General features: G+C 37.8%; 1 protein-coding gene and 2 non-coding genes across 3 annotated transcripts in view; all 3 read left to right on the plus strand.

Moving 5' to 3' along the window:
* The window catches only part of LOC129731001 (N-glycosylase/DNA lyase), a 224,363-nt gene that overhangs the window by 139,840 nt on the left and 58,765 nt on the right, over window positions 1–25,758 (plus strand). The gene's annotated exons all lie outside the window — the stretch shown is intronic.
* Trnas-uga (transfer RNA serine (anticodon UGA)) lies at window positions 20,729–20,810 on the plus strand. The gene has a single exon. It is a non-coding gene; the product is annotated as a tRNA-Ser (tRNA).
* On the plus strand, window positions 21,217–21,290 carry Trnat-agu (transfer RNA threonine (anticodon AGU)). Its single transcript has one exon. It is a non-coding gene; the product is annotated as a tRNA-Thr (tRNA).

The following is a 25,758-nucleotide window of genomic DNA, read 5'->3' on the forward strand; positions in this document are numbered from 1 at the left end:
AGTTTCGTCCAATCTCAATCTTGACAGGGCAGTTTTTTTGTCTCGTTTTCGGTAGTCTTCCTATGTTTTAATTCGGAATCGTCTTTACGTAGCGAAAGATAAGAACTCGACCCTGAATATGTGCCAGCTTGTTTTATTTGGGTGGTATATTAAAAAAAAGAGAGGACTGGAAGCACTCCATCATCAGTGATAATGACTATAATTGACATAAAAAATGATTTTCTGTGTCGATCTATTATCAACTGCGCTTGATTATATCAAACGGTAGGAAGTCTACTGTTTTATTGCATTTTAGGTAGTAAGGGCCGTCCCTGGTGATGATGGTCCTACTTCACACCACTACATCGGTTTAAGCTGGACGATTTATCTGTTTAAAATATCTTCTAAGCACAAAGTATGGTAAACAGCAGAAGAACAAAGAGCAAACTAATAACTAATGTAGACATAATAATCTTCTAGAAGCACATCAGAAATTATCGATTTCAGATACATTTAGGAAAATCGTTTTTAAAACTTAATCACAATGATATCGATTTGGAATAGAAAGTTAATATTCAGGAGCATTTGCTAATAAGAATTGGTTCCAGATAACGATTCAAACTATGAAAGAGATCCTCTGTAGCCGAATCTTTTTTTTAACGTAGATATCACTTTCTTGAACTCTTTTTCGGCAGGCTGCTTGTGCTGCTGGAGAAAAATCAAACTCATTGTGTTTAGTCGACCCTAAATTGCAAACGGTCATTGCGGATGCTGAGTTGGAGTTATCACAATCCACATTATTGAAAATAAAAACTCACAAGAATTCTGTATGCTCAGCAGATTTATCGCCAATATCGATCGGAATCGAATTAACATTTCGTTTTTTTTTTAAAAGGAGGGGATTTGTTAGTAGCTTAAGTATTTATGATAAATATTAGTAAATAATGAGTATGTGTGTCCAATCACAAATGGTGATTTCTCAACACTGTTAGAAATTTGTAATTTTAATTGTTAGGATTTGTTTGCCTTCGCAATTAGGACTTATCACTCGTAGGGATTTAAACCTACTTGTCAGAAAAGGGGAAGTAACTTACAACTAACTTTAATGTTAACTTATTGGCTATAAAGAGAGCTTATCGTAGCAATTGAGGATTGCAACGATTTTTGTCGAAAATTGTTAATAATTTAATTGATATAGCTTCTAATGGTTCAACACCAGTAAGTCTATGTAATTCGAGTGTACCAAACCAAGGAGGACGCTTCAAAATCATTTTCAGAATTTTATTCTGAATCCTTTGGAGCGTTTTCTTCCTTGTTGAATAGCAACTTGACCAGATCGGTACAGCATAAAGCATTGCTGGTATAAAAATTTGTTTGTAAATCAAAAGTTTGTTCTTTAAACAAAGTTTAGAATTCCTGTTAATGAGAGGATATAAACATCTCGTATATTTGATGCACTTGGCTTGTATACTCTCAATGTGCTCTTTAAAAATAAGTTTTTTATCATAAATTAGTCCCAAGTACTTAACCTTGTCAGACCAACTTAAAATAACCCCATTCATCTTGACAACGTGATTATTGTTTGGCTTGAGGAAAGAAGCCCTAGGCTTATGCGGAAAAATTATCATTTGAGTTTTAGAAGCATTGGGAGAGATTTTCCACTTTTGCAAGTAGGAAGAAAAAATATCTAAACTTTTCTGCAATCGACTGCATATGACACGAAGACTTTTTCCTTTTACGGAAATGCTTGTGTCATCGCAGAACAATGACTTTGTGCATCCTGGAGGCAAATCAGGAAGATCTGAAGTGAATATGTTGTACAGGACTGGACCCAAGACTGAGCCTTGAGGTACACCTGCTCTGACAGGAAATCTATCAGATTTTGATCAGATTTTTCAGTAAGATAATTTTTTAAAATTTTGATTAGGAAAATTGGAAAATTAAAAGTTTGCAATTTCGCAATCAAACCTTTATGCCAAACACTGTCGAATGCTTTTTCTATGTCTAAAAGAGCAGCTCCAGTGGAATAACCTTCAGATTTGTTAGCTCGTATCATATTAGTAACTCTGAGCAATTGATGAGTTGTGGAATGACCATGGCGAAATCCAAACTGTTCATTTGCAAAAATTGAATTTTCGTTGATGTGTGACACCATGAAGAAAGCAAACTGATTGGTCGATAACTGGAAACTTCAGCTGGGTTCTTATCCGGTTTTAAAATTGGAGTAATTTTTGCATTTTTCCATAATTTGGGAAAATATGCAATTTCGAAGCAGCAATTGAAAATTTTCACTAAAAATTCCATTGTGCTCTCAGGGAGATGTTTGATTAGTATATTAAAGATTCCATCGTGCTTTCATATTTTTGAAATTTTTAATAATTGATTTAATCTCATTCAAGTTAGTTTCAATTATTTCTGCAGGTAAAAAATTCTGGGAAGAAATTAAATCAAATTGACGTGTGACTTCATTTTCAATTGGACTCACAAAATTCAAATTTGAGTTATGAACGCTCTCAAACTGCTGAGCAAGTCTTTGAGCCTTTTGTTCATTGGACACAAGAAAACGTTCACCATCTTTTAAAACTGGAATAGGCTTTGAAGGTTTCTTAAGAATCTTCGACAGCTTCCAAAATGGTTTTGAATATGGTTTCAATTTTTCAACTTTAGTCTCAAAATTTTGATTTCTCAGAAGAGTAAATCTATGTTTAATCTCTTTCTGTAAATCTTTATAAATAGTTTCAAAAACAGGGTCACGAGAACGTTGATATTGACGTCTGCGGACATTTTTCAAACGAATTAGAAGTTGAAGATTTTCGTCAATTATTGGTGAATCAAATTTCACTTGAGCCTTTGGAACAGAATAATTCCTGGCATCAACAATTGCACATTTTAATGCTTTCAAAGCGGAATCAATATTCACTTCGTTTTGCAAATCAAGCTCATTATTGAAATTTCTCTCAATATGAGTTTTGTATCTTTCCCAATTAGCCTTGTTATAATTAAAAACAGAGCTCATAGGGTTTAAAACTGATTCATGTGATAAAGAAAAAGTTATTGGAAGATGGTCAGAATCAAAGTCAGCATGTGTGATCAAATCACTACATACATGACTTTGATCTGTTAGCACCAAATCAATTGTTGAAGGGTTTCTTGCAGAAGAAAAGCATGTAGGACTATTCGGAGACAAAATAGAATAGTATCCTGAAGAACAATCATTGAATAAAATTTTGCCATTGGAATTACTTTGAGAATTATTCCATGATCGATGTTTAGCGTTAAAATCGCCGATTATAAAAAATTTCGAACGATTTCTGGTGAGTTTTTGTAAATCACCTTTAAAATAATTTTTGTGCTCGCGTGTGCATTGAAATGGTAAATATGCTGCGGCAATAAATAAAATCCCAAGTTCAGTTTGAACTTCAATTCCCAAAGTTTCAATAACTTTCGTCTCAAGATGGGGGAGAGCACGATGTTTGATTCGGCGATGAATAACAATTGCAACTCCACCGCCGGAACCCTGAATCCTATCATATCTATGAACCACGTAATTGGGATCATATTTTAATTTTATGTTAGGTTTCAAAAATGTTTCAGTAATAGTTGCAATATGCACATTATTTACTGTTAAAAAATTAAAAGGCTCATTCTCATTGGCCTTCAATGAGCGAGCATTCCAATTTAATATTTTAATTGTTTTATTTAAAATCATTGCTAAATTTTAAATTAGAAACAATTTTAATAGTAAAATTTGTGCCTATTTGAATGGCTTTAAACATTGATTTTGCCTGCAACATGGCGTTCATAAGATCGAACATTGCCTGTTGCAAAAAAGAAAGTTTACCTGCCGTAATAGGCCCCAGGCAGTTGATATTAGAAAAAATATTTTCGGCAGCAATATTAGCTGGAGTAATAGGTGTACAATTATTTTCTAGCGTGTTTTGCTTACCCATATTAACGGTCATTTTCGAACTACCAACACTAGGCGGTATAATGTTCGAACTACCTGTAACCTGTGCATAAGTTAAACGGGTATGCAAAGGAGTAGGTAAACTATGCGTCACTGGTACGCTGGGAGAATTTTGTTTTGAAGTTGGTTTTAATTGAGAAATTGAATTTTGTTTACCTTGCCTTCCCTTAATAATTGCTAAATGGACTGGGCATTGATAAAAATTTGACATATGGTTGCCGTTACAATTCGCACAGCGAAAATTTTTACTCTCTTTCACAGGACATGTGTCCTTTTTGTGGGAAGAGTCTCCACAATTAAGACATTTTTGGTCCATGTTACAGAATTTGGAACCATGGCCATAACGTTGGCAAGTACGGCATTGGGTAATATGCTTTTCACCTCCGCCATACTTCCTATAAATTTCCCACTTTACACGCACATTATACAAAGCATGTGCTTTTTCAAAAAATGTTAAGTTGTTAACCTCATTGCGGTTAAAATGAATTAAATAATTAACAAGGGAAATTCCAGTTCCCCGACTGTTATCGCCTCGTGATTTTTGTTTCATTAGAATTACTTGGGTAGGGGCTATGCCAAGTAATTCTGTTAAAGTAAGTTTGATCTCATCAACGGTTTGATCATTGGTGGGACCTTTTAATACGACCTTGAACGGCTTGGCGCTCTTCGTGTCATATGTAAAAAATTTATACATCTTTTCAGTTAAATACTGAATAAGACGATTACGACCCTTTATAGGGTCGGCTTATAAGCAGCATTCGCCTCTACGACCAATTTGATAGGTAACTCTAACGTCAGAAACAAACGTTGAAAGTTCCTTTTTGAAAATGTTGAATTCAGAAGAAATAGCTACCACAATAGGTGGAACTTTTTCCTTTTTCAAAGAATTGACATTTTGTATAGTTTCATTACTCATAACTTCCATTTCACCAGCTTCTTGCTCAGGCAAAATATCAAAAGGATTGTCACTACAGACACTCGAAGTGTCAGAAAGAGATGCCTCTCTTTTCCTCCCCGCAGCGATGCGAGGTTTCTTTTTCCGTCCAGCCATTTCAGGTGATACGAAAAAAGTTGAAACAAATGTTAAATTCAAAAGTAGGTAGTCTTGAGAAAGACTGATAGGAAATAACTTTCAGGTAGTCTTTAAAAGACACAATGACAAAACACAAACTTTGAAGCTATAGGCAGTCAAAGACCACAAGCAACCGAAAAAACGTCTGATCTGTAGGACAGTTCAAGACGCACTGATTTACATTTCGTTTGAAATACGTATAAAAAACGCATACATGAATGATTTGATGAATGAATCGTCCCAATTCTTGGTATTTTAGAAGCTATCAAAGTGTTGCTGTGACAAGCCATGCTTTATGGATTGGAACAAATTAAAATTCTGATGAGTATGACGTGTTGGACGAATTTCGTTCTTATTTCAGAGTTCCCAAAAAGGCTTTCACAGCTTTTGCTTCGCGAGGCCTGGAATCGTCGTAAAGTAGGTAAAAGTAGGTAGTTACCTTGGATGGACCATGTCTTTTGATGGATTAACGCAATTTATACGAACACTCGAGGGATAACTACGCGAGGAAGCGACACAAACTTCAGTAAAACGTATTCCTTATAGGAGTAAAAACACATGTGTAGCTTTGTTTGAAAATACACTATTGAATCATTTGAAAAAATTGGGGGCAATATAGTTGCCACTGCCCGTTAGCCCCAAAAACGATAGCGGTATTTTTTGCCGCTGCATGGTAAGCTTGTTTAATTTTATTTATGAAAATAGGGACATCATAGCAATCGCACAGTAACAGAAAGACGTTATTTACTTTGCATGGAATTTAAGGGCGAAATTTATTTTTTTTGCTCAATACCCCATATATTTCAATTACAATAGAATTTCCTGAAGACGTTCTAAAATCGCGGTTCGTTTAAATAATAATGATCCCCTGAATAACACTGTGCACTTCTAGCAGTCCTAGAAACACTGGAGAGTTGTAGAATAACCCCTTCAAGTCTTTGGTTGAGCAAAATTTTAAAATAATCTCCTTAGTGCAGCGGAATAAATATTTTTTATTGGTGGTAATATAGTTGCCACTACCTATAAAGCGTTAATCTGCATCAGAATAACGAGAAAAAAATGTAATTTACAATAAAGGTTGAAGAATAAACAGTTTTTCGTCAGCATGGTCCACTAAAGGAAGTGGTCCATCTAAAGTACAGTCAAACCTGTTTTTGTGCGAGGAATAGGGACCGCACAAAATAAATCGCATAAAAGAATCAATTGAAACTTCACGTTCAAAACAATATTTCCACAACATTATTAAAAAAAAAAAACTTTTTTCATGCGGTGAATAGAAACGGGACCGCATAAAAAATTCTCAGTTAAAAATAGCTCGGAAGTTGTTGATTCTGATTTAGAATACCTTACTTACCTTACCAGTCAGCTCCAGGCCGAAGTGTCCCTTGCTGTTCGAAGAAGTCGTCTCCATTCAACTCGGTCCATGGCTGCAGCTCGCCAGCCATGTCGTCTGCGGAGGCCCCGCAGGTCGTCTTCCAGTTGATCGAGCCACCTTGCTCTCTGCGTGCCCCGTCGCCTTGTTCCAGTCGGGTTGTTATCAAGAATCATTCTCACCGGGTTGTCGTCCGACATCCTAACGACATGCCCAGCCCACCGTAGTCTCCCGTTTTTCGCCGTTTGAACGATGAGTGGTTCTCCCAGCAGCTGATGCAACTCGTGGTTCATCCGCCTCCGCCATGATCCATCTTCCATCTGCACTCCACCACAGATGGTACGCAACACCAAGGGCGCGTTGGTTCTCCACGAGCATAGTCCAGGTTTCGTGGCCGTAGAGGACTACTGGTCTGATCAGTGTTTTGTAGATGGTTTACTTCGTGCGGCGGCGGATTTTATTCGAGCGGAGCGTCCTCCGGAGTCCAAACTAGGCACGATTTTCCGCCATAAGGCGTCGACGAATTTCTCTGCTGGTGTCGTTGTCAGCAGTCACCAGTGAGCCCAAGTACACGAACTCGTCTACCACCTCGATTTCATCACCGCTAATATGAATTCGTGGCGGGAGGTTGACACTGTCTTCTCTGGAACCTCTTCCTCTCATGTACTTGGTCTTCGATGCGTTTATGGCCAGTCCAATTCGTCCGGCTTCAGCCTTCAGTTTGATGTACGTCTCCGTCATCTTTTCAAGGGTTCGTGCAATGTCATCAGCGCAGCCAAAGAGCTGAACAGACCTTCTAAAAATAGTTCCACTCGTGTCGATACCAGCCCCACGTATCACACCCTCCAATGCGATGTTTAATAGCAAGCACGATAATCCATCACCTTGCCGTAACCCTCTTCGAGATTCGAAGGGACTCGAGAGTGTCCCTGAAACTCGAACTACGCATATCACCCGATCGTCGACTTGACCAACCGTGTCAGTTTATCCGGAAAGCCGTAATCGTGCATAATCTGCCATAGCTGGTCTCGAACGATTGTGTCGTATGCCGATTTAAAATTGATGAACAAGTGATATGTGGGCACGTTATACTCACGGCACTTCTGCAGGACCTGCCGTACCGCGAATATTTGGTCCATGGTGGCGCGGGCACCCATAAATCCCGCTTGGTGTTGCCCCACGAATTCTCTTGCAAACGGTGATAGTCGACGGCACAGAATTCGAGAGAGTACCTTGTAGGCGGCGTTCAGCAACATGATTGCGCGGTAGTTGCAGCAATCCCACTTGTCGCCTTTTTTGTAGATGGGGCACACTGCACCCTCCATCCACTCCTCCGGTACTACCTCCTCCTCCCAAATCTTGGCAATAACCCAGTGTAGCGCCTTAGCCAGTGATTCACTACCGTGTTTTAACAGCTCGCTGGGGAGTTGATCAGCTCCAGCGGCTTTATTGTTTTTCAGCCGGCCGATCTTAGAATACCTATGAGAACAATTTTAAAACATCGGATTGATAAACGTAACTTTTTTAAACATACTAATCTTTTCAACCGATTTCCTTCGTAGGCTAGCAATTCGTGACTTTTCTAACGTAAAACTGGCTCAAATAGTAATTTTTTGACGCAACACTTATGCAATGCGTTGGAATTCATTTCAAGAATCGGAAAAACTAAATGGCTGAAAATGTTGTCGGATGTGGTCCTTTTTCATATACCGCACAAAAAAAAATTCGTACAAAAATAGTCGCACGAAAAAAAATCGCATGAAAAAAGTCGCACAAAATAAATTTCGCACAAAAAAAAGTCTCACAAAAAGAGGTTTGACTGTAGTTCTTCCCTGTACCCGAATAAGAAGAGGCTTAATTAATGTTGGAATTGGGAGGTTCTCCGGCGTCAGTGACAGTAAGGCGGGAAAGATCCAAAGAAGATTGAAAATCTTATTTTGGATGCTCTCCAGTTTTATTTTGTGCGTTTGAGCACAGGTTTTCTAAACTGGAAGCCCGTACTTAATTAGTGGCCTAAAAGTTATTTGAAAATAGCAAGCTTATTCTTTAGGTTCAACTTGGATTTTTGATTGATAAAAAGATACAGTTCCTTGACAAGCACATTATCATTTGGAACAAGCCGAAAATGGTAGCCTGAGTATTCGCTGCATTGACACAAATTTTCCTGCTGTTGAAATGTTCGGTCAGGCGAAATTCATAAATTACGTAACGCTCATAGGGCGAGGGGGATATCCTTGAGCGTTACGATTTGTTACACAGGGGAGGGGGGAGGTGCGTTCAGCGTTACGTAACAAAAAATCTCTGGTGAGACTCTCCAAAAACAAGCATGTTTATCAAGCAAATTTTTCTACTGCGTTACGTAATTTTCATGGGGAGTTGGCGTTACGTTTCGTTACATATGGAGGGTGAGGGTCCAAAAATTTGATTTTTTAAAACACGTAATTTTTGGATGTCGCCTCATAACATGCTTTTTAAGTTTTTTTTTTCGCCGCGACCCTTGTAAACGAGTGCGTATCATCGGCAAATAGTTGTATATCTGGGATGTCGGGTGTTTAAAACTGTTGAAAAGTAGTCATGGATACTTCTCTGAGGGACCCCGGCCCCAATGTTCCCCCAAGAGTGTCAGAGCAGATGTTATTAAGATAAACCTAGAATGTTCTGGCTGATAAATAATCTTGTATGATCTTTACCAGGAAGATTGTGAAATTGAATCGCTGCAGTTAACAGACCAGGCCATATTCGAACGCCTCTTCGACATCTAACAATGGTAGATGTTTTAGCGACACCCAAGTTGGTGGACAGTGAAATGGTCCTTGCGGAATGAGTTTCTCGAATAGTTCTGAACGAGCAGAGAGGAGGTTAATTGGGCGATAGCTTTTAGACGAGGTGAAATTTATACTAGGCTTTAGTATTGGACAATTTGGAAAATATCTAAGTTCAAAGCATCTGTTGAAAAGTGATGTAAGGTGTTGGTAGAGCTCGTCGTTGAATATTGCGCTTTCATTCGCTTTCGGATTGTTTGATGGCGTTTTTGACTGCTCCTCCGGAAAAATATTAGATGACTGTTGGACAGTATGTGAGGTGTAAGGTGATGTCTTCGAATAGACTTATATCCCTGTTACCTAATTTATGAGAACTTGGGAAGTGGTTTTCAAGGGCATTTGACTCTTCAGCCGGTGTTAGTAAATGTCTACCATCGGATGAGAGAGAAGGGATTGTGTTTGGGTTTGTTTTCAAGCCTAATCAGTTTCTAGAAGGGTTTTGAGTAACTTTCTAGACCACTAACAAATTTGAGATCAAAATCGAAGCACTTCCACCGGAACCTCTCTGATATTTTTTTGCTGGGCCAGATGAAAAACAGCTTGGATCTTTTCGACAGTTCCATCGAGGTCTTCAGACTACTAGAATTGCCGATTAAAGTTGACACACTGATTAGGTTTTACAACATCCGACTGCAACTACACGGAAATCCATTTTTCTGCATGTTTCCCAGTAGTCACGAACGGCGCACTCAGTTTGCCACATGAGCAGACGGCTTGATAAATCATGTATTTCTTGGCAAGTTTCTGAAGTTTCAGCTTCCCTACTTCCTCCGGAAAATCAAACTTGAGTTGGGCGGTGTGAAACATTGGTCTCGAAAGCTGCCGGCTTCGACGTAAGTCTTATCATCGATGATGAGACAACAAGGGTTTGTCAGCATCTGGGTGTACAGTAGGGTGGGACGAAAATAAATTTTAGCTCCCATGCACTTCTCGTGTTCCTTGTGGGTTCCACAACAACTATGAAAATTTTCAGATCGATCGGTGGAACTATATTTTTGCGCCCGATTTTTATAGTTCCCATGCAATTTCATATGGGAAAATAAACTTTTTCAAAATTTATTCTCTAGAGATGTCCAGTTGGCTCCTAAAAATATATCGATACATGATATTTGTAGGATATTTTCCTGGAAAAAACTCTTCTGAAGACCGTAAGGCACTACAATGCTTGTAGAAAAAGTAATTCACCCCAAACTGATTGAATGTCTGACAAACGGCTCTCCATTGAATTTTTCCAGCAACAGTGATTCAGAATGCTGCCTTTGCAAACTTGCTTAAGCATGAGAAAGAATTTTGCGTGCAATTAGACTTGAAAGTGTGATTTTTGCTCATTGTATCTTCGGAGAAGCCTCCAAGATAAATTTTACGCGATATCACTTCTTATCACTTCAATACTGAGCCGTTCGTCAAATATTCAATCAGTTTGACGGAAATAACTTTTTCTACAATCACCCTAGCGCCTTACGGTCTTCAGAAGAGTTTTCCCCAGGAAAGTTTCCTACAAATATCATGCATCGATATATTTTTAGGAGTTAACTGGACATCTCTAGAGAATAAATTCTGGAAAAGTCAATTTTCCAATATAAAACCGTATGGAAACTTTAAAAATCGGGCGCAAAAATATAGTTCCACCGATTGATCTAACTTTTCAGTTATTATAGGACCCATTAGGACCACGAAAAGTGCATGGGAGCGAAAAAATAACACCATCGCTTTTTCCCATATAACCGTGTCCCAGTCTACGTTGATCGTGCGCTGTACGTTGAATATTTTAAAATTCAGCTTGAAAAATAGGTTCAATTGATGGGTTAACACTAATGCTCACCTAATTTTTTTCTTGCATCTTTTAGCATTTTTTCTCAGCCTTTCAATGCTGATCTCAGATCGAAAATGGGTGTTTGCGAACATGGTCGAAATTGCATTTTTCTGATATAATCCAAGATGGCGGCCAAATTCGAGATGGCGGCCTAAATTGTGATCACTTCAAATGAAAGCCCTAGTATTTTTTTTTATAGAAAAGTGCTACTTTTAGTACTTTACAAAACGAATTTTAGAGATATAGCTCAAATAATACATCGAGAACTGCTAAAATTTCAACTTTTCTGGAAATTGTTTCACCCCTTGGTGACCAAAAAACAAAACTGTCATTATCATTTTTTTTTCTCTATTTCTAATAACTATGTGCATTTATATCCAATTTGAAAGACCTTGTGCACCTAGTGGCCTAGTTTCAGCGAGAATTGCTCATGAGCAAAATTGATGCAAAAATGCACTGCCGGTACCCGGATAACTGTCCTATAATAAAAAACAACATGTTGAGAAAACGGCGATTTAATATTATCTGTGAATTTACTGATTTCAAGCAATTACATCCAAAACCAATGACCAGAACAGTAAATTCTGGAATCCGCGTAAAAAACCGCGTAAATTCCGGAATCCGTGTGAAAAAGCCGCGAAAAAAAACCGCGCAAAAAGCGACCTTAGTGTACTCGCATATTTTGTCTCATCACGTATAAATTCAACCAGCAACCTGTATTATCACTGGCAACGTAGATTGTACTACAGAAAAACAAAATTAGTCTAGTTAATTAAATGACATACTTCTATATGCCTAGATTTATCCGATATACACTAATCCGGAGCAAAATTATATGTTCGCAGTTTGTACCACTATGCAGTGGGACTGTAATGCGGGTACTTTCAATATGGGACAAACACAACTTGATATTTTTTACATGTTTTTCCATACCAAAATATCAATTTCAGATTTTTTTTCGGAAAATTTGATAACAATTAAGTCGATTCCCGATGGTAACTCTAAAGTGACAAAAATCAATATGAGTCAGTTATGCGGGTACCGGCAGTGCAGGTTGGTGAGTATCGTAGCCAGAGAACTGTGAATAGTCGCCGAGGTAGGTCCGAAAAAAAAAATTTTAAATAAAATTATTATATTATCTAAGAAAGCTCTTTTTTGAGCTTTTTTTTATAAAAACCACAGAAGATTAGCTAAACATTGATGGCTGTTCGATCATGGAGAAATGAAAAAAAAGTTAAAGCCAAACGAAACTACATATTAGGTATATTCTAACTTGCTAATGATGAAAAAAAACATTTTTTGCTTCTACACAATTTGTTTGATCGGTATAGTGTCTTCGGCAAAGTTGTAAATAATAATTTTGTCCTACACTATACACTATATTTTGTATACCGTACAGTGCCCATTCAGCGCTCACTTTTCACTTGGAAATTATTTTTTTCCATAACAAAAAACACTAATCCCCCTGGGAGATTGAGGGTTCAAGTCCTGTCGGGATGCGGTATATTTTTCCGAATCTGTATCATATTTCCAGTTCGCTTATTTTTCGCTTTCCCTACTGCACATTCTGTCTGCTTAATGAACTGGCTTGACAGTGTTTGCATAATAAAGCCTTGACAATTTTCAAGGCTGGATTATGCGTTTTAGTGTCGTATTGAAGCAGATGACAGAAGATGCTGCATTCAGTTACGCAACGTTCTGTTACTCTGCTGTTAAGTGTAGCATATTTCTGACGGTAAAGAAAATTCAGTTCGTGCTTAGACATGGAGATGATGTCGAATTTTCAAGCGTCTTTGTCAAGGCGTTATGAATGAAGAGTGATGATGAACGAGAAAATATTCAATTTTCAAATTGAGTATTTAATTTGTCCTTAAAAGGACAATTTGTTGATTCATTTTATATAGGATGTGATGATGATCGTATCACTGTGCTATCCCCGGTAATGGGAATCTGGCACACTTCTGATAACACAGTGAAAATTAGTTTTCATACTGACGGCCGACAGCTTTTGATTGCCAACATTTTCGTTTATATGTTGCCAAAATACCGCTGAGCTTTTCACTGGAGGAAGTGCTGGCCAATGCATCTACCACTGATACTGCCGCTACCGCACAAAGTAGCAGAGGGACTAAAGGATCAATTTTCGTTTTTTGAGAAACTTTTGTCAGCCCAACTAAAATTTATGAAACAACGAAGAAGGTTTTTATATGTTATTCTACAGAAAGTTTAATATTTGGTTGTGTTTAAATAAATAAACATCAATTAATATAGTTCTGTGTAAACTTCCACAATCGGGAGTTTCGGAATCGCAACGTTAAAAAAGATTGAGAGTAAAAAGCATAAAACACAACACAGATAAGCAATAAGCATATCACTCTGAATCAGGGTTGCGACTTGATTTCAAATAAAATCTGGTCAAATAAAAGCCTGAGAATAATCTGATAGTGATTTCGTGAGATGTCAATTTTGTTTTTTTTTCTAATAAATCATAAGCTAAGCTTTACTTCAATCATTATATATTTTCCAACATTCTCATTCTGATAAACGTTAAAGGAACAAAATAATTTGAACTTTACCCAACTATCAGCTCAGCACAAATCCGCATCGATTTTTTCCCAGCGGTCAACTTTCCAACGATTCCACAATCGAGTGCAGAAAAAAAGAGCCAAATTGTTCTAACTTTAGCGTTTCCGCTGTCAGTGCAGCGGCACCAATGCCTCCGCAAAATGGATCATTTTCCTATCTAAGGCCACCGGTCCTCTCATGGGCTGCGATCACGAAAACATGCAATGGCTGCTCGGTGCCAAAAATGTCAACACCCTCAATCAAATGATAATCAACCTAAATAGCGAACCGAACCAAAAAAGCGTTTCCCAGCCACCGACATGCAAAACCCCGAACCAAAAAGAACTTTCCACTCTACCTTCTACAAGTCGCGTTAGGTTTACCGTATTCCGCAGTGTGGTGGAAATCGGAAAATATGAAAGGATTCCTCCCTTTCCCAGCTTCTCTTTCTCTCGTCTGTGATATCCTTCACTCGACGTTTGACGTCGGTGATGAAGTCGACGACGGGCACAACGACGAAGACGACGGCGACAGCGACGGTGTCTTCATAACAGCGTTATGGCGCGGCGATGGAAGTTTATTTGCTTCGCAATTGATATTCTATTTGGACGCGAAACATGGCGAAACGGCAGCGTCCCTCTCCGGGCGGCATCGATATTCAAAGTCACCACTGTGCAATAGGGTGACGGAGAAACCCCGATTTAAATGGTAGCTCGCTCTTGATTTGCTCCCGAAGTCCCGGGTAGAAGGGCGCGTCGCATTGCTGTGGTGTTCTAGGAGGAAGAGAGTGGATGGGGGATCAAATCCGAATGTTTTTGCTTGCGGGCGGATGCCCACCCCACCTGCCGTCGCCGGTGGCGACCTACGAACGACGACATGCTTTTGCGTATTTCCGTTTGGCCGTGTCAGTGCTAGTCTCTACTCTATAGACTCTTTGTCCGTAGATTTTTCATTGTGAAGCTTAGTTTTAGAGTGGCCAGCTATTCTAAATCGTAAGATAGTATTTCTGAATATGGTTTACAAAATAATTATAAACTAGGAGTGTTCGTTTCGTTTCATTAGTGTTGTTATTTAACACCTGCAGAAAAGGTTGAATGAACTCATTAAAATTGGTAGCAACAACTCAGAATCAGATGAGGATCTTTTCGCGCAGAGACTTTGTAAATATAGGGTTCAGGACTCAATCTTATTATGCCAGATCAACCTGGATTTGCCAGATTTCTGCCAGACAGAAAATCCTCAAATTAGTCCAGTTGTTTGACAATGAGCCAAGTTTATTACCATGTTCTGTTCGCGTTGTTTCGTTATATTTTGAACAAAATGTTGCAATGTTGTCACATGGAATAAACAAACTTCGCGAGTGAAAAATGTAAATTGAAAAACATTTTTACCAACAATATGTGAACAGCTTTGATAGTTTGCGTTGTAAACACCGAAAAAGAGGGTTTATGGAGTAAATTTTCTCAAGTTGACAAATTCTGGTTTTAAAACACTCTTAAGTTATTATTTATGTCAGTTGAAGTTGAGAAAATCATGCAGTATTGTTCGATAATGCGTAAATTTACTGAACACGTTGAAATTGAAACGAGATAAACTTCAAAGCAATACCTGTACCACTGACAAATTCCCCTATAATGCAAGCTAAACCGATTGTAAATATAAAACAATAATAAACCTTTCTGAATAATAAGCTTATTAGAAGTTTATCTGTAATTCATCCGATTAGCATCCTAATTGATGACGTTTTTCTGAATTAAATCCAATTTAGGTAAAAAAATTAACTGCCGTTAAATAATTTCAACACTCGCAGAGTTTTCAGCAGACCAAAACAAAATAAAGCCCAGTCGCACGAAAATTTGAAAGCTCTCACGTGCCGTTTCATCATGCCAAAATCTCACCCCATCACCATCGAAGATGTCCTCTCTCTCTTTCCACGCCAACAGTTTTTTTTTTTTTTTTTCAATGCTCGGCACCGGGAAGCCGATATAAATGAAGTATTTCTTCGCTCCCGACATCAAGCATATAAACATATATGCGCGCGTACCGTAGCCCATAAAGTGTAATCTCGTCCGGAATATCAAACGCTGATGCTGGTGTGATGTGTGATGCACAGTGGAGGCTGCGGCGGCGACAGTGGAAAGCGGCTGAGGCGAACCCGAAGTGGCACACATTAATTTTTTTTCTCCTCCGGATCGTCATTCTATATTTTTTTCTTTTTTTTTGCCTCCAAAGTTCAAGCTCCCGCACACTTGACGGCTATGAACCCATACTACCACCTAATAGCATCAATGTCTCGTTGTTGAGTTCTCTGCTCTGCTCAGACATCAGGCATGGGATAAAATGCTGAATCCCGATTCCGATTGCCATGTAGAACAGCGGGGAATTTACCGATTTTGCTGCGCTTTGTATATTTCTTCGTTTATCGGCTAGTAACGAACTGGGAAACGAGAGAGAATTTGGTTTGTATATTTCTATTTTTTTTTTTTTTTGAGATTCTAAGGAATTGTTCAATTCGTCATCGCATCTTAATCATCTCCAGAGAAAGGCGTACGGTGCCTTTGTATGCCACAGGCTATTAGAAGTGTTCGGCTTTCGCTGTTATGTAAGGGCCGTGAATTTGGAATGCAGTTCATTTGATAGTTCGATGACTTTTGATGAGTATTTTTTCGTGTCAGCTGAAGAAGATGGTGCTAAACAATTGAACAAAATAATTAAAAATATAGCAAAGCCATTTCCACCGACTGACTCCATTGATTTTACTTTCGCCACTCTAGAGTCCTCCACGACCTCGGCGAAAGCACATTTTACCAAAGAGTTTTCCCGGTACGTCTGATGTTCGTTGTACAATCACTTACCCGAAGTGGAGTCCGTTGTTCAAGTTGTCCAAGTTTTCCCCCGTTTGTCGAACAAGCAGGCACAAATAGGTACGGAGTGTGTGTGTGGTATGAATTCCGTGGGAAGAGCGAACCGAATGGTTTTGTAAAAAGTGGAAAACCTTTTTCCCTTTCGTCCTACCACATGACATCGCCACGGCGGGAGCATCCCTTCGGTTTATCGCGTTGTTGTAGAAGAGCTGAAAATGAGAAGAAAAATAACAATCATGCGACGGCCGACGAATTGCAAGAATGAATACAATTTCACTGCGCTAAGTATTATCCCTTCTACCCGTACAGGCGGCGGCGAAGAATCCCGAAAACGGAATGTGAGAGGTTGTCTCTTGCCGCTGCTGCTTTTACCGTCAGAGAACCACCAATTGCGGAAGGCCCTTTTTCCGACACTTCTCATCGGACCATAACCGTGTGCAGGAGGAAAATGAGGAGTTCGAACGTAGTAAAACGATTTAGAAATTCCGTCAAACACTGCACGAAAAGAATTATTTTTTTCATTGATGCAAAACTCTTGATGGTTACTCACTGGTCCGCAAAAACCTATTCCCCTTTACCTAGCAGTATATATAAACCAGTCTTATGCCCCTGACAATTTTCGTAGACAAACATAATCAGTTACAAAACAATGGAAAAAAAAGATCAATTTTACCCCATTTTACGGTACTTATTGGTTTCAAAATTTACAAATTTACTAAAAACATTTATTCCGAACATTATACACCCCAAAAATGATCGTTGTACTTTAATTTTAGGATATTTAAAAAAGTTCTATTATATCGAGGTAAAAGTTACGTTTTACCGAGTTACGTTATATCGAGGTTACCTTATATCGAGGTTGCCTTATATCGAAGTTGCCGTATATCGAGGTATGATTGTATAGTAATTCTAAACACCCGACCGTTTTTAACATCGTTAACTCATCATACTGATCATACTATTAACTGGCCCGGAAATAGCATATTCTTTTCGATAAGAATTTAATACACAGATTTTTCGCGTTCTTAATGAGCGTTTAGTAGCATAAAAGTTGAATTTTTCTAGCAAGTTTTCTGAACATATGCATTGTGAAACTAAATCGTAAACATAGGTGAGCAAAGCCATTTCTCTTCTTTTTCCAAGTGTTTCTTCAATAATAAGCATGCAACGCGATTCATGAGAAGGAAGAAAAAATGAATTCCTAGTTTCTTCAGTGCAAAAAGCAAAAACTGTTTTGTATCGATTCGATTCTATTGGAATGGACATCTTGATAAGGCGACCAAACAACACTTCAGTGTTCTAAACCAGATATAACATATGCAATAAGAGAGAGTATCGTACGAGTCTTTGAAATGCTAACTGAACTGGCGACTACCGGGAAAACCGGGAGAATCGGGGAATATCAGGGAATTAATTTTTTGATCATGAAAATCAGTGAATATCAGGTAATTTGAAAAGTAATCAGGGAAAATTTTAGCGACTGAGGCTTTTTTTCGGATTCGATTTGGAAGCTAACTTAAATGAAAATGAAACTATTGAAAAAAAAATCAAATATATTAAAGCCCCTGGTAACGTTGGTATTTTTAACATTTTAACTAAACATCCTCCTAATAATTTTTAATAATTGTTTCAAAATTGCATATTCCGCAGAGTTATGGAAAAGAGCCAAAAAACATCAGTTTTAAAGACGGGTAAGAGGATTCTGAGGTTTCAAGATTTCAACCAATCAGATTTGCTTTTTTCGATGAGTAAACTGTTTGAGAGAATTCTAGAGAAAAATTTCAAACGGTCCCCATACTGCTTTCGTCGATTTTATTGATTGACTTTTCATTTTGTAAATTCCCGGGGATTCATTCCCGGCAAACATTCCCGGGGATTATTATTGTCAAAAAGCAGCTGTTTTCGTTTAGGTAACCTTTGAACTGAAGCTGTGTGAAACCTGTAAGCTCAAGTCTCGAGTTTAAGAATTTTTCGAAAATTCACTTATTTGCAAGCCATCCAGAAATTCTGTTTTATGTTCAGAATCAGACAACATCTTCGCCATTTTGATTTCTGGTTATTTTCGCACAGATAATTCACGCGATACATCCTGTTTAACGTTGTCAAGTTCACGTAGATAATACGTAATTAACCATTGTATGCATGAGATTTCCACGTAGATGTTATGTTTGTCACATAAATCATGCAAAATGACAGAAAATGAACAAGTATAGGAATTTCACTTAACAATAACGTGAAAATATTTCGAGTGTACAATGAAGACATCCATTTTTGTGACGATAACGTTAAGACATTGGAGAAAACATGTGAAGACATTGAAAAATTTGTGAACCACCCGAATTTTGCATTAGTGGTGACCTTTTTTTTTTGCTCGACAGTTTTCGATTTACCGGAAAGTTTCAGCCTTTGGGCTTTGGGTAGGAAGACTTTTTTTCGCGGACCATGTAGACTTTTGTAAAGTATTCTCAGCTGTCAAAATTCCGTTTGGTAAAAAGGGCAAAATTTCGTGAACCTCTTTTCTTTTTATTTTTAAACTTTGAAAAGCTTTGAAACATGGATCTATCCTTCCATATTTCATGGCAGCTTGACGAAGGGACAGTTTTTTTTTCTACCCTTACATTCTTGCGGCTTGCATCAGGCATCAGCAGGGTTGCCAAGTTTAAATTAGTTTCCTCCAGTTTTTTTCAAGTGATCCAGTCAAACAGTTTATTCCCAAAATCTTCCAGTTTGTTCAGATATTTGCCAGTTTTATCCAGTTTCTTATTCACTGAAGCTCCGTTTGATTTTCGGAAATATTTTTAAATCGTAAATTTTGTAGATTGATAAAATATTTTGACAACTCTTAACAGCATTTTAAGTATTCTATCTTCTCGCACGAAACACGGTCAAATTAAAGATTGCATGACATGGTTGAGATAAAACCAAACAAATAGATTTTACTAGACCATGAAAAAAATTTCTATTTATTTTCTGTTGCTTTAAATAAAACTAAAAACTTTAAATGCTTCTCTACCGACCCAGTACAGCACACGAACAAGCTTAAAAATGGCTTCAATAGGCAAAGCTGAAAAATGGCTTCAATAGGCAAAGTTTTTTGGCACCCGGAAACGCTCTGAACTCGAGACTCCATTTTGTATATTTTTTAACAAACTGACTAGTACTTTTTACCCATAAATGAGTTGGGAGGATTTTTTCACTGTTTAATTATCCGAAAAACACGATTTTTGAATGTTATCAAAGACTTGTAATAACATTTTTCAAGCTCATAAGTTTTGTTTCTATTCGCCCACTGATTCAATTCACTTCGTTTTACGGTATTTTTTTTTTTTAAATGGATCATGTTAAAATTTCTCTACCCAGTTGGCATAGTATGGTAATAAAACTGTTAAAACGCATTAATCTTCCCTTCCCCCAAAACGAAAACCCTGCCCACACCTATGCATCGGACGGAACCCTAACGTGCAGCTCTGGTTTTTGTGTGGCAAGAAGTACGTGACTTTAAGCATGTTTTACCTTTTTTTCGGACGCTGATAATATTCTGGAAATTCTTTAAATGTGTGCAAACTTTCGATGAACGTGTAAAATATTATACAGTTAATCTAATTTCAATTTCAGTGTCTTAACTCATTAGGATTAATTTAAATCCGTTATATCATTCGCCTGCTATAATAATTTATCAATCAAAAACGGGCACACAAAACCAAATCAAGTAAGCAAATAAGAGTTGGAGTAAATTTCATTACATTTCGATAGCCATTTATACCTATCAGAAACTAAACAATCGAATTTTCATTAGAGCCCAACCCCGCTACTAACTGATCACTTGTTTAGCAAACAACTAAATTATTAAAAGCTACAGCATATATCCTTCCGTAAATCCCTTCAACACCGACCGACCCAATTGGCGAACATAACCGTGTAAGCAGCGAAAAACGATCGGCAGGCAGCAGATACACACAGCAAACAAGCACACACATAGCATATAACTGATTGCACGGCTGTGCGACCATAAACCAGCTGTGTAAAAAGCGGTGGGTAGAAGAAGCCAAATATGATACCAACCAGACAAAGGCAGTACATCAAAATCGTTGCCCGCCTGGGTGGGACAGTGAACGTTTTGAATATGCTTTGATAGCAGAGCATGTTGTTCTTATTGGTGGCACACACACATACGCACTCGTACAAATTCAACCAGGAACCGTATTCACTGGATGTTACTGAGGTTCTACACTATATATCATCAGAATGGCTATTTAAGATCGACAACACAACAAGCTGTGGTGTCCGAGCGGTTAAGGAGATGGACTTGAAATCCATTGGGTTCTACCCGCACAGGTTCGAATCCTGTCTACAGCGATAATTTTTTTTGGTTTTCCGATTCGTTCCCTCAACCATGACTATGTGACTACTCTACTTGGAATCTAGAATATATGGTAGGAGTTTTATTATCGTTAACGTCATCATCGTGAGATTGAAACCATTTTTAATAAAATCAATCATTAATAAGTATATTACAGTATTAGAAAATTGAACGAAGGGCTCTCCACATTATTATTCTGTAGCTTCGTTTTAGCTCGTTTCGGGGGCAACTTCAAGCGACGCCGAAAGGTAATTGATAATAATCTAACATATAATGCAGGTATATTAAACATTGCATAGGTTAGGTTTGTACCAAAATCCTTGTACAAGGATATGAAGATTTAGTGCTTTTCAGGTAAGGGCTTGTCCCAAATAAAGTCCTTGCTGACCCACTATCGTATGTGGCGCCGTGGCTTAGTTGGTTAAAGCGCCTGTCTAGTAAACAGGAGATCGTGAGTTCGAATCTCGCCGGAGCCTATGGTTATCTCTTCAAGAGGTAGCTGTATGTTTTTTATTGAATAGTTTATTACCTTCATCATAACACCGCCCCTGTCTAAAGTAAGTCTTTCGAGGGTCGGGTGAATTTAATGGCTGACTAGTAAATAGATAGGAGCAAATAGCGTGCGTGATTTAATTATTATATAAACTAAAAAGTAGGATCAAAAACTTCCTGAGCTTACGCTACTCTTCTACACTATAATCTTCTACACTTTATCAGTGAAGTGGTATGATTAAAAATTCAAGTAGATTGAAAATGTAGTGTTCACATTCTATCAACAGCTTAGTAAAAATCATGAGTGACATATTCATTTTGACAAAAACCTCCAACGGTATTTTTTTAATTCGTTAGCAGATGAGTTTATGGGTTTAAGAAGAGGAAATCGAATAATCGGAGTCGTGAACTTCAGTTATCTTTCATACATTTGAAATTTATAAGTTGTACATCGTAAAAGTGAAGAGGGGAAGAAATAATGTTGAAACTAGTTACATAACATATAGCACATTTTTCTGATTAAAAAGTTTTGGAACTTTTGAAAATTTCATTTTATTATATTAGTATTTGTTCTTTAATGCGGCTCAAGAGTTATGATTGGAATTATTTTGAAACTCTGTTTTAGTATTTAGTGAATAAAAATGTAAAATACACTAAAGTCGCTTTTTACGCGGGGGATACGTGCCGCGTAAAAAAAACGTGTAAAAAAACCGCGTAAATTCTGGAATCCGCGTAAAAAAAAACCTGCGTTAATTCTGCAATCCGAGCGAAGGGAAACCGAAATCCGAGCAAAAAAAAATACCGCGTAAATTCCGGAATCCGCGTAAAAAAACCCGCTTAAAAAAACCTCGTAAAAGCGTATCTCTTTGAACTGTAAAATAAACCACAATATCCGAAAATTTCGAAAAACGTTGATCCGTTATCAATTTTATGAGTAATTCTTTCAATAGAAAGAAAATGTTACCATGCCTATAATATTTCATAAAGATGAAGTTTTTCATTAATAACATTGACATTATTCACATCTTTGGAAAGGTATGCTAAACCAGCGTAAAATAATGAAATAGTAAAATATAAATTTTCGAAAATCCCGCGAAATTCAGAAGAATAAAAAAGAGGAGACTTTTCAGTTTGGTTTCACCGTATGTGATTGAGCATTGTCATGAAACGTTTCACTGAAGGAAGTGCCGCTGCATCAGCTGGCCCTGCCAATATCGATGCTGATACCCGCTGCAACCGCTGCCGCTATCCGTTGCCGCTGTTATCTGCTACCACTGCTATCCGCTGCACTGTTGCTTAGTAAGGACTGCTTTAGTCGCTGACTAGAACTAATATGAGCAGTTTCGGCTGAAACAGGCTCTTATGTAGGCAAAAGAGTACAGTCCGACTTACTAGGTCTATAATTCTGTCGACCGTGCTTGGGAAAGCAATCATATAACGACCAATCAGAGGTCGAATTTTGCGTTTTGACAAGGTTTGACAATTTCCAAAAATACAATTGTTCGAATAATAAAATTACAATTTTCTGCATTTGGGCGGATCTTTAGAAGATTTTCCCGTCGATTGCTGCAAGAATGAAGAAAATCCAAAAAAAAACTAATCGATTTATTAGCATTTGAAATTGGACATATTTTTTCACTTTTCCCTGTTTCAGATTTTTATTTTACATCCCTATGTAGCCAAACTACTGAGAGACATAGTTCTACGTCAAAAGTTGAAGAGGTTGTGTATAAGACACGACCGCAAGATAAAAATAGAGTTACAGTCTATCTTATGTCAATGTATTTCTTACAATACACTATGGATTACACTCAATTGGGGTTATCAATTTTATTCTTCTCTCTCTTTTCAAAATGATTGATAACCCTGAAAAGGAGTGTTGTTTAATCGGCTTGAAGTCATTCGAAAATAATGTTTAAGGTAGCAGGTAGTCAGTTAAAAACCACCAAGACTGAAAAGCCATAAATGAGAAGACTTCCAATTAAATTCAGCTTACATGGGCTAAGAAACGTACCAGAAGAACTAGCAAATAAAATTGGCCAAGCAGAAAATTACTAAAGCTTATCTCAAACTTCTGAAAATAAATTCCTGAGAATACATAAATGACCATAAAAAAAATTGATTTCTAAAATAGTTGTGAACTGCTCGAAGAAACCAAATAAGCAGGGCCGGATTTAGACGCTGGGAGGCCCGGGGCAAAATTGTCTGTGAGGCCCTTTTTCCTTGAAACATTTAGGCGTCGTACACAAATTACGTAACGCATAAAGGGAAGGGGAGAGGGGTTGCGTCTGCGTTACTTATTGTTACGTAGGGGAGAGGAGGGGTAGTAGAGACCGTTACGTAACTGTGATATTTGCTTGAAATTGAAAATTTCGGATGGGGGTCAGGATATTCAGCGTTACGTAATTTTAGGGGGGGGGGTTTCCTGTATGGACTTCCTCACTGCGATATTGTGAGAAATGCCCGGGTGTCTGCTGTATCCCGCACTTCTGTTTATAGCAATACCGCTATTGAGCAGTGGCATGCTTATTATTATTGTTCATCAGTGCTTGTGTGTAATGTGATACTCTTCCTTACACGCTTACTGTTCAACTATACCGATACTCATTCCTCTTGCCAAATATCACCAATTATAATTCCCTGGAGAAGTTTCGTCGTGCGTCCTTCTGGTTTTATTGATAAGAGGGACTTATTTTTTGTTAAGAAGACGTTAGCAAAGGTATTGTAGATTTCAGCGTAAAGGAAGGGTAACTGGTGGGGAGCCTGAAAATAAACCCATGCTTAAGTCCTTTTTGACATCGGATGGCCTGGTTCAACTAAGATTCGAACCCACGACCATCGTCAAGCGGAGTCTGTAACCTTGCGGCTACGCAGCTCCCCTCAGGGGGGGGGGGAGTTATATCGGACGTTACCTATCGTTACATAGGGGGGAGGGGGTCGGAAATCTAGATTTTTAGCGTTACATGATTTGTGTACGACGCCTTAGAGGTAACGTTCTGGAATTACAAAAGTAAAAAAAAACGTTCTGGAAGGTGACGAGCAAAAAAAAAAGAGGGGCCTCTTGAATCGGGTGGCCCGAGGCATTTGCCCCCTTTGCCCCTCCTCAAATCCGGGCCTGCAAATAAGGGACAAAAGGGATTCTAAAGTTAGCTCAACATGGCTGGAAGCGCCTGTAGAAACTGGAAAAATAAAACTTTTACAAGTCAAGTTTTCTACAATTTCTCTGAAGGTAAGAAAAAATCGAAAATGAACATCAATATGGGTTTCTCTCAAAATGGTTGGTTCGAATCTTTTCTGAGCATAAAAATAAATTTAGTCTAAAGAATACAAAAAAGTTTTGACCAAAAACGAAAATATTAATAAGATAACGAAATTCGAATTGAAAGTCGATTGTCAGTTCCAAAAGATTGATACATATTATCGCACGTACAAGAAAACAAACCAAAACAGAATAAGGCTCCTTACACAGCTTAAAAAGCATGAAAATAAAAAAATCTGCAACAGAACAGAACACAAGACAGAACAACCATACAATTGCATGATCATATTTTAGCCTGAATAACGTAAAACAAAAAGACCACAACAGAAATTAATTCCAAATAGAAAAGAAAACCCCTTGAATGAGCAGAGAAACGACTCTAAAAACAGCTAAAAAAATGATCACAAATTAGAATCTAATAACTCGAAAAAGTAAATCCAAATGAGAAAAATAGCAAACTCAAGAGAGATCTATTTCAATCTATATTTAGTCAGAAAAGATCAAAATAAAATTATATAAAAAAATTCTCTAGAAAACGGATAATGTGAACTAGGTATATCGAATTACCTAAAAACGCTTAGAAACGCACCGGGAATTCAAAAAAAAAATAAAGAAAATGATTTTAAATTTGGTTCGACTTAATAAAGTGATTCTAACAAGAGGAAAAGGCCGAGAAGGAAAAGAAATTAATTGTGTTTCGCGTTGTTTTCAGCTCAAATTGGTCGAAATCTGCATTCAAACGACGGCTCTACATTTTACAATAGTACAACAGTTAGCTTCATAAAATCATAATTTTCAATCGATTACTACGATTAAAATGAAGAGTATCCGTTGAAAACTGACTGAGTTATCAGCATTTGAAATTTAAAAATTTCCGTGACGCTCTCGATTTTTTCGGTCTTTCAATATGTAAGACGTAATTCTACGTCAAATACGATATCAAGTGCAGCCTTTTGAAAAGTACTGTCTTTCCGTGACAGTAAAATTAAAACTTGTTCGACTCTTATTGCACTGCACAGCCTAACGGGCTATATTTCTCATCTCTGTTGGTTCTTCCAAGCTGTCGTTAATCACAACCTTTACAACGCGACATCTTTCGGCACAAATCCGCGAGAGTAAGGCCAATGCTATAATGAAAGCGTGGGAAATACTATCAACAATGGGAAAATAAATGAAATGGTTTGCTTCATATT

The sequence above is a fragment of the Wyeomyia smithii genome, chromosome 3 (genome assembly GCF_029784165.1).
Source record: "Wyeomyia smithii strain HCP4-BCI-WySm-NY-G18 chromosome 3, ASM2978416v1, whole genome shotgun sequence".
NCBI lineage: Eukaryota > Metazoa > Arthropoda > Insecta > Diptera > Culicidae > Wyeomyia > Wyeomyia smithii.